Source organism: Panicum virgatum, chromosome 3N, assembly GCF_016808335.1.
Source record: "Panicum virgatum strain AP13 chromosome 3N, P.virgatum_v5, whole genome shotgun sequence".
NCBI classification, from domain to species: domain Eukaryota; kingdom Viridiplantae; phylum Streptophyta; class Magnoliopsida; order Poales; family Poaceae; genus Panicum; species Panicum virgatum.
Window position 1 is genome coordinate 52039315 of NC_053147.1, and position 14088 is coordinate 52053402.

At 42.9% G+C, this 14088-nt stretch overlaps 1 long non-coding RNA gene across 1 annotated transcript; it reads left to right on the top strand.

Annotated features, from left to right (window-relative positions):
• The first annotated feature begins 6687 nt into the window (after nucleotides 1–6687).
• LOC120666141 lies at nucleotides 6688–7490 on the top strand. Its single transcript, XR_005671585.1, has 2 exons — nucleotides 6688–6723; nucleotides 6850–7490. It is a non-coding gene; the product is annotated as an uncharacterized LOC120666141 (long non-coding RNA).
• Nucleotides 7491–14088: the final 6598 nt, after the last annotated feature.

A 14088-nucleotide genomic window follows, 5' to 3' on the forward strand; every position in this document is an offset into this window, starting at 1 on the left:
CTTTTCACAAGTGCAAAAGAGTTCCTAGATCTAGAACACAGAGAGAATATTAGAGTACAGAGAGAGGGAGAGAGAGACCATCACCACCGGAAGAGCTTGAGGCAGCCATTACAGGTTCGCTGATGAAGATCTGCTCTAGGGCAGCGGCGAGCGATGCAGCAGCTGCACGGTCGTGGTGGCGTTGTCGTGGACGGCGTCGACGACGACGAACCAGGGTTGATGGTGGCGGCGGTGAGACTTCCCACTGCTCCAGCGCCTCCCTCTAGATCGGCTAGGGTTAGAGAATGTGAGTGAGGGTGCTGGCGGCGCGACGAACCTCGTGTCGTGTGCCCCGGCCCCTCACCCCCTTTTTATTTTGGCGCTGTGCAGCGGGGGCCCACCAACCATTAAGGGTTGGGCGCCCCCGATCAGGGCGCGGATTAAGGCCCTAATAGACCGTTGGGTCTATTAGGAAGGAGATCAATCCAACATTCTCCCCCTTGATCTCACTTTGTACTTTAACTTTATTCTTTAACATGAAACTTTTTCCTTTAGTTGTTCCATCACAGATTGATAAATAGAGCATGCTTTATCGTCACGGTCCAAGACCGATAGACTCAACAGCTACCATATACATCACTGTTTTGAAACAAATTCTTTATGTTTTGGGCCCTTTTGTTTTCCAGAAATCACAGGCTTTCCCTTAAACCCATGCCGGCTATGTGTTCCATGAACACATTGGGTGGTAAGCCTTTAGTTAGCGGATCCGCAAGCATTTTCTTTGTACTTATATGCTCAAGTGTAATAGAGTGATTCTGGATTTTCTCCTTCACAACATAAAACTTTATGTCAATGTGTTTAGCAGCACCACTTGACTTATTGTTGTGAGCATAAAATACTGCTGGTTCATTGTCGCAGTACATTCTGAGTGGTCTTTGAATGCTGTCTACCACTCTTAAACCGGGTATAAATTTCTTTAACCATTCAACCTGCCCCGAAGCCTCATAACATGCCACAAATTCAGCGTACATCGTCGATGATGCAGTGACGCTTTGTTTGGAGCTTTTCCACGATATAGCTCCCCCTGCGAGTGTGAACACATAACCGGACGTGGACTTTCGGTCATCAATGTCCCCCGCAAAATCCGCATCCGAGTACCCTTCTATCTCTAGGGAATCGGATTTTCTGTATGTTAGCATGAGGCCTTTTGTGCCTTGCACATAACGTAATGCTTTCTTTACCATAATCCAGTGTGCCTGTCCTGGATTACTTTGATATCTGCCAAGTATCCCGGTAACAAAAGCTAAGTCAGGGCGTGTACAAACTTGAGCATACTGTATGCTTCCTACAGCTGAAGCATATGGAACCGCTTTCATTTGATCGATCTCATACTGGTTCCTGGGACATTGAAATTTCCCAAATCTATCGCCCTTGACTATTGGAGCAGGTGAAGGCTTGCACATATGCATACTGTATTTCTTTAGAACTTTTTCTAAGTATGCCTTTTGTGACAGTCCCAATACCCCCTTTGTTCTATCTCGGTGAATTTCAATTCCCAAAACAAATGAAGCTTCACCAAGATCTTTCATATCAAAGTTTGAGGACAAGAATTTCTTTGTCTCCAGTAGCAGACCAACATCACTACTAGCAAGTAGAATGTCATCCACATATAGGATCAGGAAAATAAATTTTCCACTTCTAAACTTTGCATAAATGTAATTGTCCTCCTCATTTTCTTTAAACCCAAATTTTCTTATGGTTTCATCAAACTTTAAATACCACTGCCTAGAGGCTTGCTTTAATCCATAAATGGATTTCTTTAAGCGACACCCCATATGTTCTTTTCCTTTCATGACAAAACCTTTTGGTTGTGCCATGTAAACATCTTCATACAAATCCCCGTTAAGGAATGCCGTCTTTACATCCATCTGATGTAACTCTAAGTCATAATGTGCCACCAATGCCATTATAATTCTGAAGGAATCTTTACATGAAACCGGAGAAAAAGTTTCGTTATAGTCTATCCCTTCTCTTTGCGTGAAGCCTTTTGCCACAAGTCGTGCTTTGAACCTTTCTACATTCCCTTTGGAGTCATGTTTTATCTTGTAAACCCATTTACAGCCTACTGTTTTGGCTCCTTTAGGAATTTCCTCTAAGTCCCAAACACCATTGGAACTCATTGATTTCATCTCATCTTTCATAGCTTCCAGCCATTTAGATGAGTGAATACTTCTTATGGCTTCTTCATATGAAGTGGGATCACCCTCCATATGAACCTCTTCTGTATTATAAAGTTCATAGTCGCTAGAAATAGCTGACCTTCTTTCTCTTTGTGACCTTCTAAGGGCCACTGCTTGTGGCACATTTTGTGCCTCAACTTCTGGCACATTTTCCATAGGGGGCTGTAGCTCCTCCTCCTCATGTCCAACCGCGGGTTCAGGAGGTTCCTGGATGACAGGTTCCAAACCTTCGCTCACTGTTGGTATGGGTGGAGTTGCGACAGGTGTTGACACCGTAATAACTGGAATAGTTGGCGCAGCAACAACCGAAGAAGGTACTGACGTCACTATTTCAGGAACTTTTGGTGCAGCATCAACAGGTAGTGAGAAAAATGGCTCTTGAATCATAGGAGTAGGCACATACACCCGCTTCTCCTCAAGGTCAATTTCTCTAGGTACCATGCTCCCCCTGATCATTTCACTTTCTAGAAAGACAGCATGTCTCGTTTCTACAAACTTTGTATGTCTGTCTGGGCAGTAGAAACGAAAACCTTTCGACTTTTCAGGATAGCCTATAAAATGGCAGCTTACAGTTTTGGAATCCAGTTTTCCAATATTTGGATTAAACACTTTAGCCTCAGCTGGGCTCCCCCAAACCCGTAGGTGAGTCAGTGAGGGTTCTCTTCCTGTCCATAGCTCATACGGCGTTTTGGGCACCGATTTGCTTGGCACTCTGTTGAGAATATGGATGGCGGTTTTCAACGCCTCCATCCACAGACTCAATGGCAATGAGGAATAACTCATCATACTGCGCACCATATCCATTAGTGTACGGTTGCGCCTTTCAGCTACTCCATTTTGCTGAGGCTCCCCCGGTGTAGAGTATTGGGCTACTATACCATTTTCCTGTAAAAACCTCGCAAAAGGTCCAGGAACTTGTCCATAAGGGGTATGTCGACCGTAGTACTCCCCTCCACGGTCTGATCTTACTATTTTAATTCTTTTGTCAAGCTGATTTTCAACCTCAGCTTTGAATATTTTAAATTTATCCAATGCTTCAGATCTTTCTTTGATTGGATAAATGTAACCATAGCGGGAGTAATCGTCTGTGAATGTTATGAACGAATCATAGCCATCCACACTTTTCACAGGAAACGGTCCACATATATCAGTGTGAATTATTTCTAACGTTCCTGCACTTCGTTTGGCACCCTTTTTAATTTGCTTTACAAATTTTCCTTTAATACATTCAACGCATTGTTCAAAATCAGAGAACTCTAGCTGTGGAAGAATTTCACTTTTCACTAATCTTTCAATTCTCCCCCTCGAAATATGGCCTAAACGACAGTGCCATAATTTCGATGAAGTATCTTGAGTTCTCTTTCTTTTCTTTGTTTCTTTCTCTGACAAGGATTCATTCTCATTCACATTACATATAGAATGCACTTTATCACGCATAGATAATAAATAAAGATCATTGTAAAGGACAGCATCACCAATACAATTATTATCAAACCATAGTTCACATTTGCCATTCGCAAAATGACAACCAAAACCATCTGTGTCTAAGCGTGATACACTGATCAAGTTTCTTTGAAGCGAAGGAACAAATAAAACATCTTTTAATACAAGCATGAAACCATTAACTAGCTCGAGGGAGACATCGCCAACAGCTTCCACATCTGCTTGTACTCCGTTCGCGACTTTAATTTGTCTTTCGCTTCTTAGCGTAGTCCTTGTCGAACGGAATCCCTGTATAGAATTTGCAACATGCACAGTTGCACCAGAATCAATCCACCAAGTAGATTTAGAAAACTTTAAATACAGGGATTCATTAACAAATGAAATTACATTCTCACCATTCTTTGCCATTATCATCTTTAAATAAGCGGGACAATCTGCTTTGCGATGCCCCTTGTCAAAACAGTGGAAGCACTCATCTGGAGCTGGAGTGCGCTGTTGCTGACGCTGTTGCTGATACTTCTGTGGCATAGGGGCTTTGTCTTTAGCTTTAGAGGAAGAAGCAGCTTGGAAAGGCCTTTTCTTGTTATTATGCACAAAATTGACAGACCCACCATTCTGTTTCTTGAGGCTATCTTCCTCTTGTGCACACATTGCAATTGCCTTTTCCATGTTCCACTTCTCTGGCTGTGAGTTATAGTTTACAACGAACGTTGCAAACTCTTTTGGCAGAGAGGCGAACACCAGGTGCACCATAAACTCTTCTTTGAGATCCAAGTCCATTGGTTTGAGCTTGGAGTTCAAAGCACACATCCCCATGATATGATCTCTTATCGTACCGACATTGCCATAGTACCTTTTTGTGACCAACTGCTCTATTATCTGTGTGGCATAAGTCTTTGAAGAACCAGTAAACTAATTCTTTATCTTTGCAAGGTATTCTGCAGCTGAATCACACTCTCCAATTGAACCCAAAATGTTAGGATCAATTGTGTTCTTTATAACTGCCACACATTTCTTGTTGGCGTTATTCCACTTTGTCTTTTCGAGATCATAAGCCATCTTTAAGGGAGCATAGTCCCTTTGCTTTTTCTGCCACTCAGCATCAGTGTCAGAATCTCCTCTCACTGGAGCCGGTGGCTCAGTGGGCTTTGGAGTGGTGATTATCTCATCCACTTCTCCACAGACGAAAGCAAGATCAACCTTCTTGATCCATTCGCCATAGTTGTCTCCTTTTAGAGTCGGGATGTGACTGATGAATCCCATCAAGTTCATCCCCGCTGAAAATTTCAAAATATAGTGAGAACATAATAACAATAATTGCATGTAAAATTCCGACGTTGGTCAAAATAGAACATACAACTGTTTATGCAATTAAATCTATATCACCGTTGGGCAGAAATAGAAATAAATGCACAAGAACTATGAAATTACAGTATTGTAATTAACAACGTTGGTCAGAAAATTAACAATACTATAATCCTCAAAAATAACCTTTTAATCATGCTCTTAAACTTTAATTGTCTCGTTGGTTCGAATTAAAGTAAAGAACAACTGTAATGACTTTTGCAGCGGAAACATGTAGAAAATTTCTATTTTCAGAAGCAATACTGTGAACTTTTAGCTCTAAACAATATACACGTTGGTGCAAAATTGAATAGAGATCAAACTATAAAAAAATTCATTCAAAAGACCATTGAAATTGCTTCTGGAAAAATAGAAAAAACAATAAAACAAAAAACACTGTTCAGCAGCCCAGGAGCAAAACCAGCCCGCGGCCTACTCGGCCACCCTTACTTGGGCCCGAGGCCCGACAGCCAACGGCCAGGCCGCCGAAACGGCCCGCCGCAGCATCCCCTCCCCCGCCCGCCTAGGCCGCTTGCCGGCCCAGAAGGCGAGACGCTCTCGCGGCCGTTGATTTGGATCGGACGGACGTCCGCGGTTTTCGCCTGAACAAAAACGCGTCGCCGTCGCCGCGCCCCAAACCCTAGCGTCATTCTCTCCTCCCCCTTCTCTCTCCACACTACGCAGCGGCAGCCACGGAGCGGAGGCGACGGCCATGGCGGCCGCGGAGGAGAGGGCGAAGCGGCGCCGTCGCGGCTTGCTCGCCGGTGTGCGCGCTCGCCGGTGGGTGAGCGCGCCGCCGTCGAGCTCGCCATGGATGGCGCCTTGCTTTCGACCCCGCGCGCGTGCACCCCGGCGTCCCGGCGGCAAGCCGGCGGCTTCTCTGTGCCGAGATGTCCGGCGAGCGGCGGCGCAAACGCGTCCCGCGCACCAGCGGCGGCTGTGACACGCGGACCAGGTAGGCCCCGCGCCCTTTCACCTCTAGGGTTATGGTTAGGGTTGCATTTTTGAGTTCGATTTGCAATCGATTCTCTTTGTTCTTTTCGATTTGCATCGAGTTCTTTATTTTCCTTCAATTTCTTTCGATTCACAGATGAATCCGTCTTTGCCCCTACTGGATCTATGCACTAGCATGACGTCTGATACCATTGTTATACTAGTTAGTGTTCTAGGATCGACTAGACACGGATCAAGAGGGGTATCTTCCATCTTTCCTTTGCGCAAGTGCAAAAGAGTTCCTAGATCTAGAACACAGAGAGAATATTAGAGTACAGAGAGAGGGAGAGAGAGACCATCACCACCGGAGGAGCTTGAGGCAGCCATTACAGGTTCGCTGATGAAGATCTGCTCTAGGGCAGCGGCGAGCGATGCAGCAGCTGCACGGTCGTGGTGGCGTTGTCGTGGACGGCGTCGACGACGACGAACCAGGGTTGATGGTGGCGGCGGTGAGACTTCCCACTGCTCCAGCGCCTCCCTCTAGATCGGCTAGGGTTAGAGAATGTGAGTGAGGGTGCTGGCGGCGCGACGAACCTCGTGTCGTGTGCCCCGACCCCTCACCCCCTTTTTATTTTGGCGCTGTGCAGCGGGGGCCCACCAACCATTAAGGGTTGGGCGCCCCCAATCAGGGCGCGGATTAAGGCCCTAATAGACCGTTGGGTCTATTAGGAAGGAGATCAATCCAACAAAGGCCACTCTTCTTGCGATAATCATCCTCTCCGTGGTAACTTGGCTATCCCACCTGTACTCTTGCATAAAGAATTTCATGGAGTCTCTCCCTTCTGTTGTCTCGGCTATCATCGCGCCGCCTCTTCATCTTCTCCAACATCATCGTTGTGTATCTTGTAAGTGAGTCGAAGCTCTCACGTCGCAGAAGCAAGCTGATCAAGACTGGCGGTAACACTGCTGCAAAAGACGAGGATATGCTACAAGATAGTCAGAAGCTTGAAGATATCATGCTGACAGAGGTGTGGCTTCCGACGATCAAGGGCAAGCAAGAACAAGAAAACATGATGGCAATGGTAGTAGACCAAGAAAAGGGTGCCTCAGTAAGAAATGAAGGACGGGAAACCTCCGTTGGAAAGGATGGTGTGAGGGTGAATCAGTGCAAGGAGAAAGTTAATCGGTTAGTTCTGCATAACATCGGTGAAGTGCGGGGAGAAGCAGAAGAGGGAGGAGACCTTGAGTTAGAGCTAGGAGAGGAGGTGAGTGGAGATGTGCAACGAGAGCGCGCAATGGAAGAGGAAAGTGAGGAGTGGGACCTGCCCACGGCCGACGAGCTGAACCGTCGTGTGGAGGACTTCGTCGCGAGGTTCAATATGGAGAGGCAGCTTGAGGAGGCAAGGATGCTCGTGTGCTGCTACTGATCATTTTCCGATCAACAGTCTTTGTATTACGGTGATAGTTTTAGAACTGTCTTATGTATCATAGATGTTACATGAATGTAAATAAGTTAATTAAGTATGATGTGGACAATGTTTTTAATGTGTCCTTTTCATATATTTTAGAAGTCAGAATGTAGATTAACCTCGTGCCACACCAAGAAAAACATGGCGTGGAGGATTGGAGTTGGAGCCCTGGCTAGTCCATCCCCCATTCTACCAGGGCACACCTCTCTGTCCTTTTAGAGGGTGTTTTGGAATAGGGACTTAAAAAAAATCCCAGTGACTTTTTAGTATTTAGAAGTATTAAATAAATGTTAATTATAAAACTAACTGCAGAACCTTGGGGCTAAACTGCGAGACGAATCTAATGATGTATCTTAATCTATGATTAGCGAATGGTTATTGTAGCATCACTGTAGCAAATTATGAATTAATTAGACTCATTAGATTCGTCTCGCGAAAAAGCACTCAGCTGTCAAAAAACATTTATAAACAGATTTTATTTAATACTATAAAATAATAAGATTCCTTTTGATGTGATAGGGACTTCTGAAAAAAGTTTGGAACCAAACAGGGCCCTGTATGTTTCATATGCTGAGTTAGTTCTTTGTGAAAGTACAGGACCACTTTCCAGAATTTCCAACAAGTATGTTCAGTTTCATGCTTGAAACTTCAAGGCGAGCATTTGTAATGAATTCCTAGTCAAAAATGATTTGTTCCTGTCAAAAGGCAATTAGGAAGGCTCGCCACCTTTTGAACTCCACTATATATATGTACAAAGGAACGGGTGGTGCCAAACTATCATGCTAGAAAAATTATTGGCTTCATCACAGTAGCTTAGTTGCATTTCTTACTTTTTTTCTCGTTTACAAGAGTTGACATTTCTCGAGCTATTGGCTATTAACGGAGATCCTAAAAACGAGTAGAGAATCTAATGGTTTGTCAATATCCATTTTATTAGTACTTTTTACAGGATCCTGCAATCATAAAACTGGATTAGTTTCGTGTACCAAAGCAGGACCAACAAGAAAAGGACGAAAGCCAATGTTCTACTTTGTCAGCCTCTGTAGTAATGCTGCTTTTTCCTGCAAGAATATGTTCCCGTGAAAAAGGAGATGCGGAAGCTTTGCGACCTGTTGAACACACCGGAGGTTTCTTCATAAGTGAAGCCTCTAAGTGGTTGAAGCGTTACTCCAGGTGTCCTGTTCTTATATTGCATTCTGGGGATAAAAGTTCTGCAACACTCGAGTTATATCAGACATTTGGAACACTCAGGCTACTCGGAGCTCTGAAATCAGGTCGCAAATGCAAGATTCTGCAAGACATCTGGTTTTCTTTGCATGTAAGGAAGGAACTTCTTCATTCAGTGCTACTGCATGTTGCTTGGTTCTTCTTTGTGGTGTGATCGAGGACCCCCATCCTTTATGTTGCTATTGAGAATATTCTCCACGGCTGATAGCAACACGTGTTGTTAAGATGGCTGCTACATTTTTCAAATTTTTTTCCCGTTGTTGTACACGTGATGTGAAGCTAGTTAATTATTAGGTCTACTCGCAAAGAAAAATAAAGAAAGTTAGGTCAAAGAAACATCTGTAAGATATTTTGTTCCTTCACTTGCTTCTGCTTTCACCTATCTCATTGATCTTTCAGACAAGGGCTGGTGACCTAAAGCATGAAGAGCTGAATGGACATTAACAAAATGGAGAGGTTGCGGATTAATGAGATCGATGTATAACTAAATTGGCACATGTAAAATTTACGTAACTTTTTAATGGATTTTATCATATTTTTTAAATATAAATTTTGGAGGCTTTTGCACGTGTGTTAATTATTTTTCTAAATACAGGCACTCATTTCATCATAAGGTTGATATATATTAGAGGAGAAATTTTATAATGATCGGAAAAAATACGAGTTGTCCGTATGATAAAATCCTACGTTGGTGAAGGTAGGAAGTACCTAGAAGTATCTAGGATAAAGTACCTGGTATTTTCAAAATATGGGACCAAGTACCAAAAAGGGAGACCGAATATTAATTTAATTTAATTTTTATAAATAACCTATATAGATCAACGGCTAGAAAAAAGTTCAAGTTAAAATTATCTGAAAGTACCCATTAGTAATTTACAATCATTGTAAAAGAGCTCATATTAGAGTATGACAAAAGTATGACTCCAAAACAATAATATTTAAAAGATGACCTGGAACGACAAATAATACCTTTTAGTTTAGTCATCAATATAAATCTCGACGGCATGATTTATGAAAAGTATTTCTTTTGCTGTGGTACCGCACAAGTATGACATACAACCTAGAATAGTGGCAAGTTTTCAAAATCCTCTACACGAACCATGCATCACTAAGTCAATCTATATTACGAGATGTCCATAGGCCATTTCATTAGAAAAAAACAAATATAGCCTACCTCTGCAAGTGCCAGCGTATTTTCTTTCAGCATACTGCTGATTTCTTTTCCTTTTTTTTTGGGAACAGCATACTTCTGATTTCACAAATAAAGGAAAAGAGCACACAAACAATCAGAAACTATCAAAAACAAAGTCTATTGTTGAGATGTTCATAGACAATAGGCGTTCACCGTAGTGATTCAAAAGAGTTGGCACGGATGTTGCTTATACTAGGTACAGATAATCAGGGAACACTTTAAGATGCCGTTAGGTACCGGGTAGTTTTATATATAGCTCATCAGTGATGATGCTTTATATATATCTACGTCTTCCGTTCTAATTTTTTTTTTGAAAAAAATCTACTTAACCCCCTCAACTATTGATGGTGGACTATTTCACCCCTCAAACTATAAAACCAGATATTTTACCTCCTGAACTTTCCAAAACCGGTCAATAATCCTCTCAAGTGATTTTAGAAGGCGGTTTTGCTCCAGTATCATGATTTTGTATTTTTTTCCTTTTTTATTTATTTTTCATAAATCTTTAAAAGTCATAATAAATCACAAAAAAATTATAAAATAGAAAATCCAATTTTGTTGGACTCCACATGAGTAGATCAACACAGTGAACATATAATATTCAGATCTACCAGGAGTACTTAGAAAACTACTCAAAGTATTCAGATTTACCATTTGAATATTATATATTCACTGTGTAGATCTACTCATGTGGAGTTCAACAAAATTGAATTTTTTATTTTATAATTTTTTTACGATTTACTATGATTTTTTCTAAGATTCAAGGAAAATAAATAAAAAGAAAATATAAAACCGCGCTATTGTAGCAAACCACCGTCCAAAACCACTTGAGGGGGTTATTTGACCGGTTTTGAAAATTTCAGGGGATAGAATATCCGGTTTTATAGTTTGGGGGGTGAAGTAGTCCACCATCAATAGTTGGGGGGATTAAGTAGATTTTTTCTTTTTTTGCATATAATAATGCATGTATTTTTCTTATTGTTAGGCTACTTAATTGTAGATGTAAAAGTATTGTAATTTGTGATAACTTTATTCATGCAGTGTGAATCATATTTATTAGTCTCCGCTACTCAACATTTGTTATACGGACTTTTTTTTGAAATGCAGACACCCATTTTCCTAGGGCCATTTTTTTCTGGGCAATATGGAGTTACAACAGGTGGGCTGTGTAACACCCGAATTTAAATTTATTTGAAATTAAAAAAATAGATTTATTCAAATAAAGTTTGTGTTGAAAAAAAACTTCCTTCTCTCTCTTTCTCCTTCCAGCCCAACCCACCTCTTTCTCCCTCCCTCTTTTCTTTTCCGCGCGGCCCAGGCCCAATTCGCTAAACCGGCCCATCCCACTTCCACCTCTCTCTGTCTCACTTCCAGGTGGGGCCCACCCGTCAGGGTCACCCTCTACCTCCAGCGCCTCACCGCCGAACACCAACGGCCGCTCTACTTGCCGCGGCCGCACGTCTCCCTCCCCTCCCCCTCCACTTCGGCACGCCTTCAATGCGCAGCGAAGTGCCGCTGTAGCCCCCTCGCCTTCCCCCTTCCTCGGCCGGTAACGACAGCCTCCACTGCGCGCCATTAATGCCCGACCGTCGAGCTTCGCTGCGTCTCTTCCCTTGCCGGCCTTTTCCCTCCCCTTCTCGGCCTATATAAGGCTCCCAGAGCCCACCTCGCTCCTTTTCCCCTTCTCACGAGCTTGCACCGCTCTCCCTCGCTCGCGCAGCGCCGCCACCATTGCCGATCAGCTCGATGCTATCGCCGTTGATCTCCTTCGCCGCAGCCTCTTCGTCGCCTCCAACCGCCACCACCGCCGCACCGACCCCACCACCGAGTTCCCCTCCTCGCGTGCTCCATCCTCGGCCAAACCGCAACTAGAACCGAGCCCTGGACTGCCATTCGAGCGAAGTCCGGTTAACACGCTGCCGCGCGCCATAGTTCACCGGCGTTCCAGAGCCACTGATCCGCTCCGCCGCTGAGCCTCTCCGCCCCGAGCCGCATTGCCGCCTGGAGCCGAGCCACCTGCCCAGCCGAGTTGGAGCCGAGCCAGTTGCCCGCCCGAACCGCACCGAGCCGTCCCGCACGCCCTAAGCCATTGGATCGAGATCCAACGATCCAGAATCAATCAAAGCCAAGTCAATACCGGTCAAGCCTGGTCTTTTTGCAAAAGAGTCCCTACACATTTTAGAAATCAACGCGCCATCCTGATCAGTTCAAAAATAATTCCAACAAGGTCCTTTTTCTTCTGTTTTAGCCCCAAAGCTTTTCCAAAATTGAACCCGCCATCCTTCAACCCTCTATTTTTCAATCTAGCCCTCAAATCTAATCTTTAATTGCATTCTAACCCCTGGTTTCTTTCAGTCTAGCCCCTAGAAGTTCTAATCTTTAACAAATAAGCCTTTGGAACTTTGTTTTAGCCATAACTTCCTCGCCTCAACTCCGATTTCAGCGATTCTCGCGCTCACACGATCCTTGCAACGCATACAACATCTTTATCACCATATCTCTCCATGTTTTTACTGTTTTTTGTATTTTTCCTTATTTTGTTTGTTTTGCTTGTGTGATCATGTAGACGACATGCCGTTCGAGGTAAATTAAGAACAAGTATACGAGGAAGGGAATCAACAGTTTGGCAAGGAAGGCAAGTGGACTTCTCCCCCTGCATATTTCGTTTTTTCCCAATAATAGAATGATAATTCACTTTATTTATCATTGAATTGCATAAACTTGATGGGACACCTATTAAGGATTTACCTAGTCTTTAACCCCAAATCCTTGAACACCGGGTTTAATATATCTGTTGGGTAGAAATGCTTAGTTGCTCAATTTTGGGAATGGTGCTTTCTTAATCTTATAAGAAATGTTAATCATGCTTTATTTATATTGTTATGTTGTGGTTAATTACAAGATCATATGACTTTAATTGGAACATAGAGAACCACCCAGGAAAACAGTACAACTAGAAGGACTATATGACTCTGGTCTTGGCTGATTAATTAGAAACTCTAGCTTGTGACAGTCTTACCGAAAGGGCAAGAGGGGAAGCATCGATGGGGTATAGCCTTGTGCTCTTGGTGTAACAGCCTTTGCCAAGGTGCTGACCATTAGGGAGGTTTATGCTCTGCTTTGACTTGAAATCTTACCGAATTGTCACTTATTAGGAAATCTTTGTAAAGGCCTCGTAGCGTCCCTATGCAATCACACCTCGGAAGTGTGGTATTGTGCCTGATCAGCACAGCGTGGTTGGCTCCAAAGTTCTTTTGACAAAGTTCTTTTGAACTTTTACGCAACTTGTGGGTAAAGTGTACAACCTTTACAGAGTGTTTACAACTAATATATCAAACGTGCTCACGGTCTTGAGCGGCCTGGACCCTCACATGATAATTGAACTTGAAGAATGATTTAATATGTGGTGCTTTGGCTTTATATTATTGGATCCTTTATGCTTATATGCTTAAGTGGGTTGGTATAAACTTATACCTAGTAAATAGGTGCTTGCTAATAAAATTTGACCAACTAAAATGTAACTGCTATAAACCTCAGCTTTTCCTTGATAGCCTTGCATTTTCCCCCACTTGCTGAGTACCAACCATAAGTGTACTCACCCTTGCCTAATTGCTGCTCGAAAGAGAACATTGAAGTGGAGAACTACAACAACTTCAAGGAGTTCTAGGCATGCGTTCACTAGTCAATTGCCTGTGGGATTGGATGAAGCTTTGTTGAAGATCTCATTTAGGATATCGGTGGAACGTCTAAAGACCTTCTTGTCTATTTATTGGAGTGTAATAATGTTATGTACTCTCTCTTGCTTACGTTTTGGACATTGTCTTTGATATATTTCACTTATGACGTCTATCATATGTGTGTAAACTTGATCCTGGCGCACATATGATATGCATCTGGTTTCTTTATGAAATCGGGTGTGACAGAAGTGATATCAGAGCTATGTTGACTGTTGGACGCTAGCCTAGATAGAAATGGTCAAATTGAGGACTTAAATTCTTAGCAAGCCCTACTGCTCAAAAATATCTTACTCTACTTCATAAAAATCTAATTTTCTTCTTTGTTCTTTGTCAGTCTCGTTGATTTAAAATGAGTTCTGAGTTTTGGTTCTTGCTCTATCAGTTAACCATGACACCGAAGGTCCCCAGGTTCGTCTGCCCCTGCTCAGCCTGTGGAAGAAGTCTACTTCTCCGTTAAGTTGGAGAACCGTCATATCATGAAACTTGGTAGCAACAACAACAACAACAACAACGACAACGCTGAT